The sequence below is a fragment of the Caretta caretta genome, chromosome 21 (assembly GCF_965140235.1).
Source record: "Caretta caretta isolate rCarCar2 chromosome 21, rCarCar1.hap1, whole genome shotgun sequence".
In the NCBI taxonomy this organism is placed as follows: Eukaryota; Metazoa; Chordata; order Testudines; family Cheloniidae; genus Caretta; species Caretta caretta.
Genome location: NC_134226.1, coordinates 9591569 through 9608905, shown reverse-complemented (window position 1 = coordinate 9608905; position 17337 = coordinate 9591569). Strand labels below are relative to the sequence as shown.

General features: G+C 46.9%; 1 protein-coding gene across 4 annotated transcripts in view; it reads left to right on the top strand.

Annotated features, from left to right (window-relative positions):
* Positions 1-7631: 7631 nt before the first annotated feature.
* Positions 7632-17337, top strand: part of FOXP4 (forkhead box P4) — a 142777-nt gene continuing 133071 nt past the window's right edge. For all 4 annotated transcript variants that reach the window (XM_048826603.2, XM_048826602.2, XM_048826601.2 and 1 more), the window contains exon 1: positions 7632-8043. The gene's annotated coding sequence lies outside the window, so the exon portion shown is untranslated. The remainder of the gene's footprint in view (positions 8044-17337) is intronic.

Here is a 17337-nt window from a genome sequence, read left to right as displayed (position 1 = left end):
CAAAGAGGGTTATTTTCATTCAAAAATGGGGCTCATTTTGGATCAAAAATTCAGCTCATTTTCACAGGAAAACAGGGCCACATTTGGTCAAATAACTCACAAAACCATAACCTTTTATTCAGACGCTGGGTCTTTCACCAGTTCACGAAAATGTGAAAAATCTTGAATTCTGCGCTGGTGTGCATATCTCTAGGAATACCTTACACCCCTCCTTAAAACAAGAACACAACACTCAGTGGTGAGGCTGAGACAGCTCTCAGGATAGGAGAAAACTGGGATGTGGGTCGTAATTTCAGCCTAAATTATACAAACTAGCACTTGGAACATGGACAAACCAACTGCAATGGGGGTGGCGGCTGGTTCTTGGCTCTTTACGGGGACCCGGGCTGGCCCTCACCTGTGACTTATTAGCTGCCTCCCCTGTGACCAGTCGGAGGCTGCAAGTGACCTGGTCCTTAGATAAAAGGCCCATACGCCACTCAGTTGAGAGTGAGATCTGCAGGGAGGGTTCTGTAGGAGATCCTGGGTCAGGGATCAGTCAGCAGGACCTGGTTTAATTTATGTTGGATTGTTAGGAAATAAACCCCTGCCTAAAGGCAGGGATGTAAATTCTGCCAGTGTTGGGAGTTTTATTAGGTGCCCTGGCTGATGAGATGGCCCCTCTGGCTTATACCAACCCCCTGGCAATGTTCTACCTCAATGGTGCCTTCACACAGCACACAGAGTAGTGACTGGTAGCGGTGATTCCCAGGAAAACCCAACTTCTCAGCCTCTCTGGGGGATTCTCTTCTCTGGTGTTGGCTCTGCATTTGCTAAGCAGCAGAGGCGTCTCCCAGGCTCATGAGAACCATCCCGTGCATTCAGTTTGTACCCCTGCAGAAAAGAAAAGCTCAGCGAGGAAAGGGACTGAAGATGATTCTTGTTTTCACCTGCAGGCTGCAACGTGAGGCTTGAACTATGATGCTGAGATGGGGATGTCAGGGGGGTGTCAATGGGGTATGGAGCTTTTGATGCAAGGGTGATGAAGGATGGCCATATAAGTAGATACTTCTCCAGGAAGCTGCTGATCTGAATCCAGCCTTCAACAAGGATTGAAGATTATTACCAACTTGTGGCTGTTGGACAAGTGGAATGAGTTTGGACTCATCTTGTACAGTCCATCTTGTAGAAAACCATGGACATTAACTGGCAGTCTCAGCAGAAAGGTCAAGGAGTGACTGGATATGAATGATGAGCTGTTCCCTAACCCCTAGAAGTGTTCCCTCCAGATCAAGTTTGAGGTAGGGGAAGCTAGCACTGCCATTACCCATGCTGTCCCTGCTCTGTGGATCGCTAGAGGCCTTCAGGCCCCAGGGCAGTGTATCATGTGCCTTTTGCCTGCATGGAATTTACTAGGAACTTTGTGAAAGTTCCAGCGATATTTGCAGATCTCGGGTCTGACCCAGCCTATACTCACTCGTGGGCAGGGTGCTCATGGAACCGATCAAAGGTCTTGTCAACGTTTCCTTCGTTGGCAAAATGACTCTCCAACAAAGCAGAAAATATTGGGGGGGGCGGGGAAAGATTCCAGGGTTTTCCCAAAAATTTTTTGGAAAACTTTCTTCTCTCTCTTTTGCAACATCCCCTCCTCCCTCCCCTCAAATTTTTGGGTTTTCAACAACATGAAAATATGTCTGCCGTTCATCAAATTATTTCAGGGGGGAATCATTGCCCAACTAGCTCTGGTGCTCGCTAGGTGGAAGTGGTCCCACTGAAGCCAAGGGCTGTTCTAACTTGCACAAGCAGATAATGGCTCCCAAGGGGCTGCTTCGCCTGAGCACCTCAGATTTCAGCCCTGCTCCATTCTGCACCTGCAAAGCCCACCGTGGAATGGCCCCTTTGCAGAGGCACTGGGGCTGGCTGTTTCTTACTCTAGGAGAATCCTTAGTTGCTGCCTTAAGGCACTAAGTCCCTTTTGCACTGCTGGACCCACACAAAGGGGATTCAAGAAGGTTTGAGGATCTGGCCCATTATGTGAATGGCACAACCTCCTCACTCCCAAATGGTAAACTAGGGCCCAACACTGAAAGCAGCTGAGTGCCTCTTGCAAGTGGCTAAAGTGCCCTCTACTCCTGGTTTGAAAGGGAGGGGAGGGCATTCAGCCCCTTGCAGATTCAGGCCATTAAATTATAGGTCAACCTGATGTAGCGCCTAGGAGCCCCAGTCATGGGCAATATTATTTGCTAAATAATGTTTCTAGAAGCTCCCCAAGCTCAGGGATGCAGATGGGTCCCATGGGGAAGTGCGCGGGGGACACTGCTAGGAATTTCCTGCCACCTGCTCGGGGCAGCTTCACTCCAGGTCAATCTACAGAAATCACTTCTACTGCAATAGGACACAGAAATTGAGGCAACCAAATAACAGGATGCCAAGGGCTTTGAAGAGACCAACCAGTGCTTGAACTGTCCCCAGAAGCCTGGAGCTAATAATACCTGGTGCTTGTATAGCACGTTTCGTCTGCAGATCTCAAAGTGCTTTACAAAGGAGGTCAGTGTCCTTATCTCCATTTTACAGATGAGTAAACTGAGGCACAGAGCCATGCAATGACTTGCCCACGGTCAGCCCGCAAGCCTATGGCAGAGTTGGAATAGAACCCAGCTCTTCTGAGTCCCACTCCAGTGCTCTAGCCACTCACAGCTCCCCAGTGGGGAAAGCAGAGGTGAGCCGACACCCTGGGCCCTGCTGAGGCAGAAGGGTGATGGGGGGTGTCTCAGTGTGAACTGAGACACTTCTCCAAGTGGAGGGGGCCGCAGGAATAAGGTGTGAAGATGGGGGAAACACATGAAGGTGGCACTGAGGACAGAGGGCTGAGAAGAGCATAGGGGGGAAAGGAAGATATAAGGGGAAGCAGAATTGAATGTGATGACAAGGACCCTGGACTCCATCCCTACGGAAGGACAGCGCTGCCTGGAAGGCCGTTAAATGACAGGGTGCAGAGAGCTCCTTCTGCACTCTGCTCCATTGTGTTCCATCCAAACAGTGTCTCACTCACCCTTCCCACGCTCTGGGGAAAGGGGAGGAGCACCGGGTTTCACGAGCAAATGTTTCCACTGCCAGGGAACACTTTGTCCTGGGTGCTCCTTTAGCTAAACGCTGGCTGGGCCGTGCCTGTGCCCTGCCCAAGAGTAACGTGCACCCTAGACAGGGAGGGAGATACCTGTGCATTCAGCATCTTTCATCCCACGGCACTTTACAAGCATTCCATCTACAGGAATCACTTTGCCCACCATTAAAGTGCAGCCACCTCTGGGGTGGGACATGGCAGCTGTTTAACAAGGCAGGACAACGCTGCATGCCATTTAAGAGAGAGAGTGAAGAAGTCTCCCATAGGCAATTGAAACTGCACATAAGCTAGTCTGATTCATTCTTCTGTCTCCTCGCTGGTGCCACAACAGGCTGATGCTCTGAGCACACAATGATGGTTATGTTTCCACCCTTTGGGGGGCTAAGCTGCACCCCCACACTCCCAGCTGTCATCCCCTATTTTCTTGCGGCATCCTTCAAGACATGTGTGGGGAGTGTTTCTTTCCCACTTGCTCCCCTCATGTAATAGACAAAGAGCCCCATCCTACAGCTGAGCACCTCTTACAAGGTGCTGAAGCCAATGGTAGCTGAAGCCTGATTTGCACCAACCCTGAGGCAGGATCAGTCCCAAAATTAGCCCTGGAAATGGGCTGCCCATGACGTCCTAAAACCCCAAGTGTGTGAAGAGTCTTGATTTTTTTACCCCTGGTTCTTTTAATTAGTTAATTAAAATCTTCCCCTAAATTATTTATGGGACTTTTAAAAATTGTTAAGTTTTAAATCCTTTGAAAGCAGATCCTTGAGCACCAAAAGGTCAAGACCCCTTGGCTTAGAGGATTCACTTTGGGAGGCCAGAGCATGGCTACCACCACATCATACCACGGGTGCCATGTGTTCAGAAAGAGAGCCAGGCTCAGTCATAGCACTTAGCGCTGTTCATCGGCAATGTGCTTTGCACACACTGATTAGTGCACACATTCAGAAGGGAGGGAGGTATTCTAGCTCCACTGGGGAGCAGACATGAAGGGGGTAAGCACCTAATTTCTTCCACTGAGTACCCAGAGTTGGTGCTGGGGAAAAGGATTCAGTGAAACATTTCAGTTTCTAAGCCGTCTCAAAATATTTGTTACAGGTTTTATTTATTGAAATGACCTTGGAAATGTTTTGTTTACTGAAAGTCCGGTTCTCAGTAAGAAAACATGGTTTGTGATAAACTAAAGCTTTTGATTGAAATACATCATAAAACAGTGTAAACCAACGTCTGACAGAGCTCAGGGTGAGCCCTAACTGGGAGGGTGTGGGGAGGCAGGTTATTTTACATCTGCCACTGTAGCGTGATTACCCCTTTGTCTGAAGCGGGCCACGTTGGAGAGAGAAGACTGGGCTAGGTGGACCTTGGTTCTGATCCAGTCTGGCAATTCCTATTTCCGAGCTTGGAAAATGTATAAACAATGGGAAATTTGGTTAATATCGACACTTTTTTGCGGAAAGTTTCTGTTTTGAATAAAAAGCTATTTTTTGACCCAAAGAAGTCTAGTGCCAAAATGTAATTCTAGTCCTACCGGCGGCCTTCATCTGGAGCCACAGGTGCCCAATGCTTCCAAAAGTTGGGCCCTCAGTGCTACATTTTCAAAAGGGCCCATCATGCACAATTGGGGCCAGATTTTCAGAAGTGGGTCCATGATGGATGTTAAGCTAAATCTGGCCCTGATTCGGGAGTCTAAAGGATCTCAGAAAGGGCTGACTCCCACTCCTGTGGTGTAGGCCACTAGCCTATGTTTCTCTCTGTCTCTGCAACACCCCCATGCCATAGACCAGATGCTGATGGTCCCTCGCAGTTCTTACAACTGGGGTGGTGCCCATTTCCTGGTCTTTGTAATGAAAGAGGTTTGGGACAAAACTAATGCCCTACCAGGAACTTAGAGGAGGGCATAGCTGACACCTATAGCTGGGTGGCAACTGGATTTTCTGATTCGCAGGAAAATCCACAATTTTGAAAAATGTTCCACTCCAAACTAGACTGAAAACAGCAAAAGAATGAATTGAAATGAAATTCTGACAAAATTTGTTTCAGGTCGATCGAACGGTTTCATTTTAGATGAGACCAGACCAGTGCATTCCAGTTTTGACCTTTGAAAATGTTTTCAGATGTCTGTCTTATTACAAAAAAACACAATCAATTTCATGTCAGAGAGTTGTTTCAAACAGAACAAATGGACACACTGAGTTCTGAAAAGGGACCTTATCAAAATGCTTTGCTTTGTTTGTTTCAAAACAAAATGTTGTTGAAATTGACACCTTTTTCTAAACATTTTAATTTGATGCAAATTGCATTTTTTTTATTGAAAAAATGTTTTGATGAAATATTTCTCACCAGCTCCACGGAGCCTCCCACCACCCCATGAGCCCCAGCACTGCGAATACAGCCAATGGGGCATTCAGCCTGGCTTTCTGTGCTATGGATCAGCTGGTGGCTAGATATTTCTTCCTCTCCCCGGAGATTCTTTTCTCTCCTTCCTTTCCCCAGCGTGGGGGATAAAGGAGATTCAGGGATAATGCCGATGAATGCAGGAGGTGGGGAAATAGATTGGCTGCAGGGTTAATAAAGAGCAGGCTTGGAGAGGGGAGAATTTGGGTACAAGGAGCAATAGTCTGATAGAGTAACCAGTTCTCACTTTATCTCTCTGGCCCTTAATGGCCACTGACAAAGTGTTCGCTGCCATGTAACAGCAACTCTTGTCAAGCCTGACAAACTCACTACACCTAACACGGTGCTGCCCCACTGTTTATCGGTATAGAGTGTCGTGTGAAGTATCAAATGAAAGCTGGCGACACACCGGTCGTTAATATCATTGCATGATATATGGCTGGCTGGTGTGTAAAGCGGTAGGTACGTCTGCTGGAAACATATTCCTCAAATATGCTTTGGAGGCTGGGTTGATAAACAAGTTTGTCCTAGACAAAGGCACGTTGCTTTACCTGTCTGCCTTGAAATCAGTTGTTGATCAAATATTGTGAAACCAGAACAAAGGACAATTCGTTTGCATTTTAAGTCAACAGAAGAGCAAGTTATCAGCCTGGCCATCAACTTCCTGAAACGCAAACAGCATGGGAGAAAAACTTTATCTGGGGATACACTTTAAAAGAACACCTCTCAAAGGTTTACTGGGTCAGAAAATGGGAGAGAACCCCTTTGTGATCCATCATTGGGGGAAAAGAAAGGCCCACCCTCTGTGTGTCCCTGAACAGTGGATCCCCAGCCATGTGGGTGGCTGATGCTAAAAGGTTGGTTTAGGTAAGAAACTTATCATAGACCAGGTTTGTAACCTGTTGAGTTTGGTTTTAGTTGCTAGAAAGCGTGATTATACTTTTGTTTTATTTGTGACCATTTTCTGGTTTTATTCTCTCTTAAAGCTTGTTTTATTATAAATCCATCTCAGTGCTGTTGCATTAAAGGGAGGTGCGCATCCACTGCTGGGCCAGCAGACTGGTGTGACAGCAGACCTGGTAACTGCTGTGAGTGTCCAGTGTCAGGGGATGGATACTATAGGGGAATGCTCTCCCAAGGGGGTTGGGAACCGTGGACATCAAGGATTCCCTGCAAGTCAAGGAAAGGACTGGCAGAGTCCTGAGGACTTTGCTGGGCTGGCTAACAGATTGGAGTGTCAGGGAGCTGACCCACAGTTTAGCACCAGGAAATCTCTCTCTTGCTGAGGCAGGGGGTTCATAAGGTAATTTATAGTTCAGGGCCCACCGAGAAGGCATCACAGGGCCAGATCCACCAAGGGTATTAAGGTCTCTAGCTTCCATTGAAATCAATGGAAGTTAGGAGCCTAAATACCTTTATGGATCTGGGCTTCTGGACCTTACTTTCCCTGTCTGTAAAATGGGGATGACAATCCTTTCTCTCAGCCTTTGTCTGTCTTGCCCATTTAGATTGTAAACTCTTTGGGACAGGGACTGCCTTTTGCTATGTGTATGCATCTAGGAGATCTCGGTTCAGTTCCTGGCTCTGCCACAGACTCCCTGTAGGACATTGGGCCATCGCTTTGTGCCTCAGTTTCCCCCCCTCTGTAAAATGAGGATAATAATCCTTCCTTTCTCTCTTCCTTTGTCTATTGTGATGATAAACTCTGGGAGACAGGAGCTGCCTGTTCCCACGCAGGTTTGTGCAGTGCTTAGCACAGCGTGGCGCAGATATCAGTCTAGGTGCCACCTCAAGAGAAATAATTATGATTAATAAAACAATAATCATAATGGAACAGCCGGGAAGAGAAATGAAACCACCCCATAGCTTGACCCCTTCAAGTTTATTCCGACGCTGTCCCTATTCAGCAGGATCCAACCCGCCGGATCCCTCAGACATAAAAAGAAGAGATGGGTTTCCTTTCCTCTCCTTCCCAAAGCCTCCCCTCCCCATCACCTCTTCTTCCCCAATGTGGCGCCTTCCTCTTCCCTCCTCCCGGCGCGGTGGGGTTGGAAATGTGCTGCACCTGCTTTAGATGGATTATGGTAGAAGTGGAAGTAACTCTCTCGCTCTCGCTCCCACCCCTCCCCTCCCCGATCTCAAGTCACATCTCCCGTGCGGACGCAGCCCCGCTGATTAGCGCCCGCTCTGCCCGTGTGAATGGGACACAGGGAGAGGAGGGCGCAGACGGACCCCCCCACCCTACCCTGAGCAGAGGAGGAAGAGGAGCCGGGGTGGGGGGAGGAAAGAAGAGGGAGGCCCCCCCCAAGAAGTCATCCAGCAAAGTGGGGAGCTGGCAGCACCCCCAAGCAGTGCGGTCATGCGGGACCGGGTCTAGGGGTTCTTCCCCGCTCTGCCCGAGGCGGCGAACTTTGGGGACCCCCCCCCACCCCCACCCCGGAACTGGAGAAGTTTCTCCCCCCGCCCGCCCCCTCCCCCAGCGGAGATCTACCCATGCCCCAAGCGGGGGGTTCAAGTTGAGCCTTGTTTCCAGCCGCTGTCGAGCCAAACAGGTTGGTGGGGTTGTGTGTTGTGGTGTTTCGTGTGTGTGTCGCTTTGCGTTTGTTGAACTCTCAAGGTGGGTGAGTTTCAATCGCCAGGTCTCTCCCCCCCCCACGCACCCTTGCAGAGGCGGCCTGTTTACACCGCCGCTCGGCTTCCCTCCCCTGAAATATTTTTCAGCCACTAACCCAGAAAGTTGCTAAACAGGCTGAACAGCTGTTTTCTTTCTTTCCTCCTTTCTTCTTTGCAGAGGCGGGTGTGGGTGTCTGTTTTAACAAACAGGTGGGGGGTGGCGAGAGCTGCTCGCGCGGTGGGTGCCCCAGTTCCCTTTTTGTAAAGGAGGAGGGGGGGGGGATTGCAAACCCTTTACAAGACATATATTCTTTCCTCGCTTTGTTGTTTCGAATTGTGCACCCTGCCCGTTTGAACCGCCCCCGGAGTAGCGAGCCCCAGGAATCTCCCCTGCGCTCCGCCTGGCTTCGCCGTCCGCAGGACTTCTAGGGGTCGGCTCTTAGTTTCCCTTCGGGGAGGGGGAAAGACGGGGCTCGAAGTTAAAGGCTTTGTAGCCTGGTCTCCCTCCCGCCCCCCCCCCCCCCCCCGGCAGCCCTATCGATCGCTTGGAGCGTTGGGTCCCAGGGATCGCGAAGGTGCATCAAGGAGCTTCCAGACAAAGAGAAATCTCTGTCAGGAGCAACTTTTCAGCTGAGACTTTGCATGGAAGTGGCGTGAAAAGCGAGGGATTTGGGGAGCGGGATTTTTTTGGGGTGTGTGTGTATGAATTGTTTATATTGGGGACAAGGGAATGAAATTCAGAGGGGGGGAACTGGGACAGCGTGTGCATGGCGGGGGGGGGGGGGTGGAATTGGAGGTACAGTATTGATTTGCCTTATTTTGTGTGTGTGTGTGTTTCTTCTGGGTGCCTGGAGGGGGGCGTTATAGGAGACAGCTCCTGGGGTTTGGGTCGATCAATCCGCCCTGGGTGTGTGGCATTTGCTTTGCGGGGGGGGGGGGGGGGGAGGGTCTCACAGTTTGCTCTGATTGACAGGATGGGCAGATTCAAAGTTATTCACATGTATGGGGCTCTGAGTAGAAAGTGTGTGTGTGGGGGGGGGGGAGGGCATGATGTGGGGACAGCTGTATTTCTGCCCACCTCTCTCTCAACCGCACAAAGCAACTTTCCCTGGGAGCCGGGAGGCCTGTGGAGATGAACAGGAAACTTCCAACAAGAAAACCAGCTCTCTGGCAGTGTCTTTCCTGTTGGATTCTCGACTCCAAGGAAACTTTTGCTGACAATATTTTTTCTTTCTCTTCAGTCCCAGAACCTGCTCTGCTCTGTGTTTATTTTTAATGCTTGCCAAGGGAGTGGGGAACATCTTGTGAATTAATTACTTTAAAAAAAAATTAACCTTGAGAAATAAGGTTTAAATTAGCCGTCTTTCTGCTAGGGGAAGTAATGCAGAATAACCTCAATAGCTATTGTAGTTCAGTGTACTTTGCGGGGACATGTTGCATTTGGTCTTCCTTTGTTGGTACCTGCCTTTTTATTTCCCCCCATAGGCCGTTTTATTTTAATGTTGTCTATTGCTGAGTGTTTTAAAAATAATTTCAACATAAAACCTGCTGATCTGGGCCATGTGATGTGCCAACAAAATAAACTTCCCCCTGTTTAGAAATAAATCAAAACAAAACAAGTTTTAAAATCTCTGCAAATTTCCTAAAGAAGCAAACTGAGCCCCAACAAACCTTAAACAACCCGCAGAGAAATTGTTCCACCCATGAATACCCTGATTGGTGTGAGATTAAAATTAAAGTATTTAAAAATATTTATCTAATAAATAGAGAGCAGGCAAAAATAAGACTAAAAACAAAATAGGATTTATATTGATTATTAAAACTTACAGGGCAAGGATTCTAACTCAGCCACTGTACAGTGAAATTCCACATTGTGATTTGCTTGTGCACATCTTTCCCCTAATGGCACAGTTTGTGAGCCTTTCTATATTTCTTTGTTTTAAAAGTGTGATGGGGGCTTTGGGGGCGGGGGGAATCCCTAAAACTTTCATACAATGCATGGTAGTCTGTATGAGGGTGTCTAGCTGAACCCCTGTAAACCATCGCTAATAACAATCATTTGGAAAGGGTTTATTATTAAGTACTATTCTTTAGGGAGTTCAGAAATCCCAGGCAGACCTTGTTTTAAAACTACTGGCTAGTTGGTGAGGGGTGTGAGGACAATTCTGGTCAGTTGCTTTCGTCAATGGAGCGAATAGCTTCGTTTGAGACAAATTCCAAGTGCAAACCTTGGCAAAATTAATGATTTTTCGGTTCGTTCAAAATTGTCTTCCCCGTCTTGAGCTTCTGTCTGCTCTCTTCCCTCCCTCTACCCCCCCAAAAAAAGTTTAGTAAGTGGTTTGTTAGCAGCAGATTACTCTGAATATTTCTTTTGGGGATAGGGAACTGTTTTGAGTTGGCAAGCACATTTCTAAGGTGTGTATGGAGGAGAACAAGTGGGCTGTAATTTCAGTTAACCTTTCCGTTTGGGAATGGCTTTTTTTAAAAACAAAAAGAAAAATGTATCATTTTTTCTTCCCTCCTCCCTCCTTTTTTAATTCAAATAAAAATGTTAATGGGGAGAACAGGAATAATTTATGAGTATCTAAAAACTAAACTTCGTTTGCACTGTTACTCAGAATAACGTTCAAAAGCACATATATTTAGAGAAAACACACTGTGATTTCTCTATTCCTAATATAGTGCTAAGGAATTAGAGAGGAATTTCAGCACAGATTCCTATCCAGGATCTGTTGCCGGCTTGAAGTAACTGATCAGCCCAGATGAGTTTTGCTTTGGAGACTAAAATGTACATACATTTGTCATTTACCACAGTCAGAACCAACTTGGTGTCCGATTAAGACCTCACTTTACAATACTTTTGGAAAGGATGTGGGGTATACAATTAAAATGTTGTTTTCTCCATTAAAGGGGGGTGTTTTTAACCTAAAGTAGAAGTGAGTGAAAATTCTTCCTGTGAGTTTAGAAATTTACACAAGAAGTGTATTATGCTGGAGAACGGGCAGTTTGGTGTCAAATCAATACACATCTTAGACAGACAGTGTGAGGCTGGCAGTTGTGTATTTGTGAGTGTGTTTCATGCCCTACTAATATTGTTGACTAAACATAAGTACATCTCAGATTTTAATGAAATCAAACTCACTTTTTGATTTTATTTTGAGGATAGTCTGTTTTTAAAATCAGCCTTGCTTATGCACATGCAAAAATTATTTGTCAAATGTAGCCCCCATTTTTTTTCCCTAAATCAAAACCTTTGAGAGTTCAGGATGGAATACGGTGAACATAAGGACGAAAATTGTATGTGCTGACCGAGTGAGTCGGGGAGTATTTGTCAGTTCTCCGAAGCAGTCAGATGGTTCTAATTCCAGTCTTTATTCTTTACTCCTTGTGGAGCGGGGCTTGAAAGGGGAGACTTTCTAAGCCCCCACATTCCCTGTATTTTAAAACATTTGGGCTAATATTCTTGAGTTGCTATTTTTTTATTATTATTAAAAAAATCGTTTTCCCCTTCTATCTTTGCTTCTGTAGTGAATGTGGGATTCTAAAGTAGAGAAGAGGAAACCCTCTGGTTAAAACCTGATGCAAATAATTTGTTTTATGCTTTGAACTGATGAGGATACTAAAAGCAAAACCACTTCTATCGTATGGGCCCCATTTCAGAAGAGAAAGTTTGACTAGTCTTGGCTGGGGGGGAAATAATCTGAACGTCATGGAATATCAAAAATGCACTCAAACTCCATCCAACCTGTCTATCCAGTTAAGTGTCTAGATGGAGAGTGATGGGATGCATCTCTGTGCTTTCCAAGATTCTGCTGCTGGTGTTAAGTGAAAATGTTCCGTTTGCAGCGAGATGCACCCAGTGGACTGATCTATCCCAGCCCGGTTGCTTGTGCACCTGTAAAGGAAGCTAGCAATTCCTTCTGCCGGTCCCCAAGCTGATGGCTTCAGAAAAAGCAATAAAAAGGAGTATGCACAATACATCTACTATTCAGAATGTCTGGCTCAGTGAATCTAAGCAGAAAAGTTGTTTGTTGCCTCTGTTTTGGGGAGGGGAAAAGAAAGTAAGATGCTAAGGAAAAATGTTTGGGCCAAGTAGATTTTTGTGGTTGTTGTTATTCCTGAGTGGATTTACCTGGAGCAGAGGATTTTAAAATAAAATCTATTAAACTTCTTGATTTTCATGGGGAATTAAAATGAACAATAATAATAATAATAAAAAAAATCCAGCAATGCAACACCGGAGGAATCTGGTGAATTTCTAATTCAGATTCTCCCTTCTGAAAGAAAGGGCTGAGTTTATTTAAAAATTGGCGTGATCTATAAAATCGAGTGACACTAAAATATCCACTTCAGACACGTTGTCGCTTTCTTTTCTAATAACCAGGCTGGAATCCAAGTGCACTTGGTTGTGAAGTTCTTTCCCAGAGAGCCCTAAGAGCTTTTCTTTTCTCATGGTGGATCGGGGATGCTTTGAATCTGATAAGGTTTGTGTCTCGCTAGGGGGCTGGCTTTGAGTCTTTGGGGGGGAGGGGTTGTTTTTTGTTTTTTTGTTTGCTGAGTAGGTGCAGAAGGGGGAAGAGGTACAGCAAAGATTTTCCCTTTGTAGCAACAAGGTGTGTGTGGGGGGGGATGGGGTGGGGGGGGAGAGCGCTGTGGAGCGGGAGGGCAGTTCTCCGTCCTATAGAAAGGAGGGATAATGTGTCTGCAGCTTTCCCCCCTTCTTCTGCATTCATTTTTTTTTTTATTTGAGGTTTTGTTTTCCGACAGGGAGCGAAATTTTGTAGCCTCGCTCCCATGTTTTTAAAAAGAGTCTCTTATTTTCAGCCCAAACAGCAACCATTCTCCCCAGCCCTACCCTCTGCTCTCTGTATTTCAGTGGAGATAAAAGATGTCATTCTCTTTCCACCTCCCAGCCCCTATTTCTAGCTGGCAGGTGTGTTGGAGAGGGTGGGTAGCTAATGAATATGCCCTTTGCAGCAGGGTTAGGAGAGGACTTCATGACAGCCTAGGTTTCTTGCCCTGTGTTAACAAGGCGACTTACTGCCATGTATGTACCTGGTGGTGGTGCTTCAGGGGATTGCAGTCGGATAGGAGAATCAACCTTTACCTCTGCTTGTGGTTTGGCCTTCAGGCCAGAAGGAACTCTTACCTGTTCCCTTTGGGTGACCATGTATTTTAGTCACCCCCCCCCACTCACACACACTAATTTGCTACACCCCAAGTGTCCTTAAGTCATGTTAACAGTCTGTCTCTATCACCTGCCACTTCTTAAAGCGATAACTTGGAAATTCCACTCCTGTTCTCTTTGATTTTTAATCTCTCTCTGTTTGGCACTGGGGCATTGTTAAACAGAACAGGATGCCACCTTTCCCTCACGCCTCGGGAGAACTGGCCACGTGGGAGGTTAAATACACACCTCCAGAGCTGTGTGCTCAAAGGGAAGAGGAGTTCAGTGGTACCCAGAGGGGGGGCGTGGGACTCTGTAGATACACTGAGAGCAGGGAAATGCATCCAGCCTCTGCAGAAGAGAGAGAACACTGGTGTATGTGACTTAAAAAAATCACCCAAACTTGCCCTAAAACCCACAAGGGTTAACTGTGCGCTTGCAAAGTCCTCTTTAAAATATTTGAGATGACATCAACCTTGCAAAATTTGTTGTCATTTTCGGTGATTTTCTTCTATATCTGTTCGGTTTTTTTTCTTTTACCCTCCACCCTATATCAGGTCATTTCGCTCATTCTTTAGAACAAGCTTACGCACCCACCGGGGTGCTGGTTCTTTTGGTACCCCATAAGCAACCCCTTTTGCTCACTAGAGATGGAACTTTTGTTTTATAGAAGTGGGGAGAAAAGGTTTGGGGAGTGGTTTGTTTTTCAGGTTGGGAAAAATCCTGTCTGTATCTTTTTCTTAGAGTGAAATTTACCCTCCAGAAGAGGAAATGCGGTTGGGGAATGCAAAGAGTTGTTGATTCTAAAAACTTGTTTGTAATTTTTTTTTTTAACTGAAAAGAAGAAGCGATGATCTAAAATGCAGGGGGAACAGTGGTGAGTCTGGTTTTGTTAAATCTCCTTTCCCCTTCTGAATGAAGCCACTTCAGGGGATCGAGCTACTGTTGCTATCGACCCAGCAAAGCTTCATGGGGTGCAACATCTTTCTTACAATCCATGCTTCTTCCTCCTTGTCCCCACCCCAATGCTTTAATGAGTCAGACAGCAACAGTGGGGAGGGAGATGAGATACAAGTGGTGGAGAAAAAAGTAATTTCATCTGAGATCTGGGTGAGATGGAATATAGGGCACAGTTCATCTTTTCCCCACCCGTCCCCAATTTTGTTTTGTAAAGATCTTGCTTCCCTGGTTGAAGAGAGATCCTATCTAGGGATAGGATGGTAGTTGTTAAAGGATTGCACTAAAAGTATTGCACTGGGACATAGGTACCACGTAGCTATGCTCTTATGTAGACAGAGAAACTGTCGAGCCCCGTGTTCATTAAGTGGCATGCACAGTGTGTCTGGCTTCTTAAAATTGTGCCTAAAATCTGCTTTTGCCCGGTCGTGAGTTTATCTTCTCTCTTAACGGAAACTGGTATCCGTGTTTACTCTCGGCTGCAAGTGCCTCCTGTGTTTCATGCCCTGGCAAGTTGGCAGACCGAGATCCTTTCGCTCGGCTCACCGACGGAAACCCTCCTGGTAGGTCGCAGTTGCTGGATTCAGAGGAGCAGCCGCAATTTCTTTTTTTTTTTTTTTTTTTAAAAATTGATTTTCAAGGAGGGGGTTTGCAAAGTGGAAGGAAAATTTTGCTGCTCTGCTGGTTTGTGCTGAAGCCGAGAGCCCTGGTTCCGGTCGTATGGCTTCGGTGTGGGTTTGCCGTAGCGAAGAGTGGAATAATACAACTTTTTTCTTCTAATAAGAGGACTTTGAAAACCATAGGCAGCTGTGAAAACACGTGAGGGCCCTTTTTTTAAAAAGGTAGTAGGGGAAAAAATGCCATTGGGGGGCCCTGTTTTGGAGGTCACTCGAAAGCGGTTTGTTCTGCCTCCCTGGCAAACCTCACTCGCGTGACCTCAGCTGGGTAGAGCGTGGGCATTCTCTGGTGGTTAAATTGCTGGACTGTGAGTCGGGACCTGGGTTCTGCTCCTCACTCTGCCTAAACTGATGCGAGAGTTATGGCAAGTCCCTTCAGCTTGCTTTGCCAGGCAGTGTAGTTAGGGTGACCAGATGTCTTGATTTTTTTAGGGACAGTCCCGATTTTTGTGTCTTTTTCTTATATAGGCTCCTATTACTCCCCCACCCCCGTCCCGATTTTTCACATTTGCTGTCTGGTCACCCTAAGTATAGTAGGGATAAGGCTGTTGACCCGTTCAGTTGAAAGGAACACTGGAGCTCTAAGGGCGAGGGAAAATTCCATATTCTCTCCTTCTCTATGTAAATATAAGAATGTGAGGGGCTGATGTACATTAGTGGACCAGATTCTTTTCTCATACTACTGAAATCAACGGCTTTACTCTAGACTTACCTTGGGGTAGTTTAGAGCAAGATTTAGCCCTGGCTCCCTGTATCTAAATAATGACTCTGAGCGGGCTGGATTTACACAGTAAATGCATGTGTATATGGATATTATGTAGGAGGCACGGGGAATGTATTGTGTGTGTGTGTGTAAGAGAGAGGTTTGGATGGGCAACATGGCCAAGTATCTAGTAAATAGAATGAAGGGTGTACTGGGTGTCAGGCACTGGTTCAGGATCTCTTGGCATGTGTTACGGCTCCCGTGTGCCCTGGGGAACAAAGCAACTTAAGCACACGTGAGGCAATTCCATCCCCACGTTCTCTGCGCATGTTTTTGTTCAGGCCCCAGCACTTCCGTTCAAACAGGCAGAGGGAGAGGCCAGGTTCTTAAGAACTGTTAAGAAGCAGAGTCCGCGCCATGGATCGCCAAGGCACGGGCAGTCCGGAGCGAGATGAGCTGCTCCCTTATTGCAGACCGTGTTGAAATAACAAATTTCAACACCACTCAGGTCGCTTGCAGAATAACTAGATTTATCTAGTGGGATTTAATTGCACTGAGGTTAATCAATACAAAAAGTTTCAGCACTGCACACACCCAACCCACCATCCAGGGCAACAACCCTGATTGAATGCACTTCCCTTTCTCCTGCCCACCCTTCCAACCCCATGCCCCGGTCCGACTCCAAAACTGGTGGGAAGTCATGCAGGGCTAGAATTCTCTAATTGCCCTTCCTGATCGGAAGGCTGTATTGGCTCCCCGTCCTGGCTGGCTGGTTGGTGGGGGGGCTGTGACTTCGTTCTGCAGAACCTTATAAGAATATAAAAGGAGATGCGGCCTTGTGACGAAGGCACTGGAGTGGGACTATGCGTATGAACCATGGGGTCCTGATCACGGGATGCTACCGTAATGCACAGGTGATGCTCAACTCGGCTGATGGAGAGAGTTGATCGCAGAACCCCACAAGAATCTAGGCCAAGATCTGTACAAGCGTGTTTGGAGCTGAGGAAAGAGTGTATTCAAATTCTGTCTGTCTAGGCATTTTATCTCGTGGCCCTCATTTAGATTTTTCTGCCTGCGAGTCGTTGGCAAGCACAGGGTGACTTTACTCAGACATACTCATTATTCAGAATCCATTTGCCCAGTGAATTTCCGCAAATCATTCTTAGTCTGTGGCTTGTTTGCAAGTATGTTGAAATTCAAGCTCTGTCGGTGGGTTTCAATTGGATGTGGAGAGTCACGCGGTATTATCTCTGCTCTCTGATTGGATAGGAGCTACTCGTGGGGTCGAGTTTCTGGCACGAACGCTCCTTGTGTCTTGTTTTTTACAAGTTGGTCATTGGCTCTCGGCAAACGTTCCTTGGGTTCTGTGAACATTTCTGCTCGGGGAATGCAGCCATGTTGGCGGAAAGGGGTGCCCGACTCTGAAACAGACGGTTTCATAGCTGGACCGTGTCTTTGGAGAGGTGGACATGCTGGCTTTGGGTGGCCTAAAAGTGGTGCCAGCAAGCGGCCGGCCATCAGCTGTGTAAATCGACGGGCGTCTGCTGGAGAGTTTATCCAGGGCCGTTGAAAGCAGCACATCTCCCCAGTGACATGACCTTTCTCCATCTCCTAGTGGTGGAATGGCAATGTCTGGCTGGACGGAGTGTGACAATCCCACTCCTGTGTCCTCTTATTCTACGGGCCTGCCCCTACTAAGGCAGGCCAAGTGGAATGCAGCACTGCCGCG